This window comes from Papaver somniferum, chromosome 8 (assembly GCF_003573695.1).
Source record: "Papaver somniferum cultivar HN1 chromosome 8, ASM357369v1, whole genome shotgun sequence".
Taxonomy (NCBI): domain Eukaryota; kingdom Viridiplantae; phylum Streptophyta; class Magnoliopsida; order Ranunculales; family Papaveraceae; genus Papaver; species Papaver somniferum.
In genome coordinates this window covers 65,916,630-65,920,462 of record NC_039365.1, presented here as the reverse complement: position 1 = coordinate 65,920,462, position 3,833 = coordinate 65,916,630, and positions in this window count along the sequence as shown.

Below are 3,833 nucleotides of genomic sequence, written 5' to 3'. Positions count from 1 at the left end.
AATAGAAGCTGCCTTTTAGGATGACCTGAGGTTCCCCTTAGTAATTGAGCTGCTCCTTATCCAATAACGAGAGTCCAAACAAATGTCCTCCAAGGGTGCCTCGGGCAACTTTTCGAGCCGATTTTTCCAAAAATTACCTACAAACACACAAAACACCATAATAAGGACGAAAACGAGTACTAACAGTACGAAACATTGAGGAAAAATTAGACACATAAATGCGTCTATCAAATACCCCCAAACTTATTATTTGCTAGTCCTCTAGCAAAAATTATTCTTGAAAAGTGACCGAGTTAATCTCGGGTGGGTTTATCAGAGGTGTACCCACAAAAACCAATACTCCAGACCCTAGCTATTTACGCAGAACCTTGGAAGGCACTAAAAAATCTCCTTGGTTGGCATACAATCATTGACTATAGGAGGAAGTACCCTGATGCGAAATTCCAATTGTTGTACACGAGTTTACACTCAAGCATACTGAGATTCATATAAAGTGACAGAGCTCTACTCAGATAGTTTCTGGACATCATAAATCGGAGTCAACCAATCACATAGATTAAGAAGAGAAAAAACGTAAATGAAGTTTAACTAAGGTGAACCTATCCTAATGGACTGAGATACTGGTCTGGACTAATATTAACACACTGGCATATACAAGGGAACCAGTGGTCGATAATCCTAACTCTAGGTCAATCCAACTGGCATATACAAGGGTTCCAGTGGTTGACTTTATTGAATTTTATTCCGGTTGGTCTAATGGTCTAGTCTCAATTTTTTTTTTTGGGTATCTCAGTCACTCTATTTCACCCTAGTAATGATAAAAAGATAAAAAGAAAAAGAAGTGATCAGGATTCTTTCGATGTTTCCATCACGAAATATGGCGAAACTATCATGTTTTTTAATTATAACACCTGAGCTCCGTGCTTTTATGAATAGACTCTTTAGATGTTTCCATCTAATCAGATTGGTTCCTCAACTCCTACAACCAAGACGTTCCCATCCACTTAGATTGGTTAGTGCAAACCTTATAAATTTCTAGGCTTTGGAGTTTAATAATTGCAACTAAAAAGTTTCTCCCATACCCCCAAACTTAAATCTAACATTGTCCTCAATGTTCTAAAGATAATATTAAAAGCATTAACAAGGAGAAACTGTCACTATTTGAAGCAAAAGAGTTAAGGAAAGATATTACCGTGTTGCGTGTGAATGGGTTACCTCCCAAGAAGTGCTAAGTTTATAGTCTTCAGCCAGACTTAGGAAAGGATTAGTCAACTCGAACCATAAAGTAACAGTCGAAATAACTGCGGGTCTTGAAAACCAGAAAGAGCTAACCAAAAAGAAACTGCAATGAACCAAGAAAGTGAACAAGACTAGCAAGCCCTTACCTAGTTTCCTGATTAAGAAATTTATATCTAATTGTGGTTCAGGTTCAGGTTCTATGAAAGGGTCTACATAGAAAATTTTCATTGGCTGCGTTTCTTCATAGGTGGGATCCGAATCATTAGGTCCTAGGGTCTGGAAAAACTCAAATATGATCTTAGAAGCGCACAATAATAACCTAAATAACTGAGGATCCTCTAAGTCAATAAGATTTGACTTACGTAATTGACCACAATGAGAGTAGTGGTCATTCTTAAGCAAATGTGTCGATTCTAATTTCCTAAAGCATTTAGGTTTAGTCTCACAACTTAATATTCGACACATTTGAAATATAAACGTTCTCACAGTTGGAAGAAAACTATTTGGTGGGAAAACAAAGTCAATCTGGGGATCATAGCCTGGGCAAACCACATCAACCAGAGGATGGGTTTCTAACGACTGAACTTCTTCCTGGACATCATTAGGTTCGGGAAAACATGTATGAAGATAATCTTGTAATATGGTTGAGGCATAAATGTCAAGTCCTACACGAGGGAACTTTCTAAGAGTTAAAGCACATGGAGAATGATAATCACCCCCAAACTTAGAGTTTTCTGTGTCTCTAGAAAGACTAGTCACAACTTCCCTAATTTCTAGGTCATCAGATTCCTGGAAATGGTCAATTGATTCTTCTAAGTAAGGTTCATCCTCACTCATCTCTACGAGTTCATATTATTCGTCTAAGACTATTGTTTCTAAATCGCTAGACTCTAAAACATTATTCTCAGAATAAACTCGTTCCTCTAAATCATTATCGGCTTTGTAAACAGGAAATACTACATCGTCTAAAACGAGGGCATCTCTAGTCAAATCCTCGTCCTTTTGAATAGGTGAATAATTATTAAAATTATTTGGATTTGAACTAGAAATAATATTATCATTGTAAATCTCAATTGGAGTAACCATTTCCTGATCACTATTCCTACATAAGTATGATTCTCCATCAACACTATCCTCATCATAATAACATGAAAAAGATTGAACCTCATCAAAACAAGTAGTGCTACCAATTCTAACCTTGTCATCTTGATTATGAAAATAACTATCCCCATTTTTAAGGGTATTATTGGAAATACTATATTGGAAAGTAAGATTATTTCGAGCAAGTCTTTCGTTCGTCTCAGCCATCAGCTTGAGGGATTCCTCTATAGAAAGTTCACTCATTATTGTAGTTCTTTCGTCTATAATTACACTATTCATCTCAGCTAACTTACGCGTCGACTCAGCTAACTCCCTGAGGGACTCTTCTAAAGGAGGAATAGGAATAGAGGGATCATAAAAATGACTACTTTTCAATAGTTTGATTGTATCCTCTAGAGACGAAGAACTAGTACTATAATCTTCTTGCTCGTAAGACTGATGCATGTGTGGATAGTAATTGGGCTCACCAGGATATGACCCATATCCTTCCAAATGATGGCGTTCCCAACCACTATTCCCAACATGGTCATAGAAAGGATGATGTCCATATTCAAATTCAGGTCGATAATCATTGTATTGGCTTCTATCATACCAGTTCGACATTCTTAATTGCAAGGGAATTCTACACAATCACAAACAAGGCTGACTCGACCAAATCAAACCTATAAAATCTAGCAAACAACAAGCATGATGGCTCCACTTAGATTGTTTCTAGACCAGCTTCTAATCCTTCGAAAGTGAATTCGTTACAATTTAAGCAAACCCCTCTGGAATCAATCCGAGTCAAAGTAAGTTGAATTGAGGCGAAGGAAGCTCAGTGGAGCTTTGATACCCAAGGCCTCACCGCTATCACAAGGCGGCGCAGTCACGCATTCAACTCACAGAAACCATCATGAACTTCGAAGTATGCTAAAAGAGTAACCAATATTTTTCGAACGACTTTCCTATTAAGCTCGTTACCCTATAGGTCTCGTTCTAGTCAAAATTTTAAGCTTAGGTTCGCGTTTGGTTTCATTTTCCTAAAGCGGGAAAGAAGGAAACGGTGATGAAATCCGAGTCCTTATCTTAATTTGGATAGGCCTTGCCCTTTACTAGGAAATTAAAACAACCGTATTCAAATCCTCAGCATATATTCACCTTAAGGCATACAATAAACCCGCTGACAGGGGATTCGCGGGTGTTTCGAAAGCTTACCTCCCGTACCATACGGGCGCAGAACCGCTTAAGTCGACTCGGGCCACGACTCCTATGTCATGTGCGAACCCGAGGGGCCTGTACGATATTGTAATCGTCGTCCTTCCCTACAAACAGTTTTATATTTAATGTACCCTTCCTTAGGGTTTAAAAAAATAATTTTCCAAGTCCAAAGTCCAAATAAAGTGCAAAAGAAAAGAAAAAAAAATAATAATTACAAAAAATGGAAGGTCTCTAAAAAAATAAAAAAAATTCTCTCTCTTTTTTTTTAATTTTTCTTTCGTTTTTTTTTTTTTTTT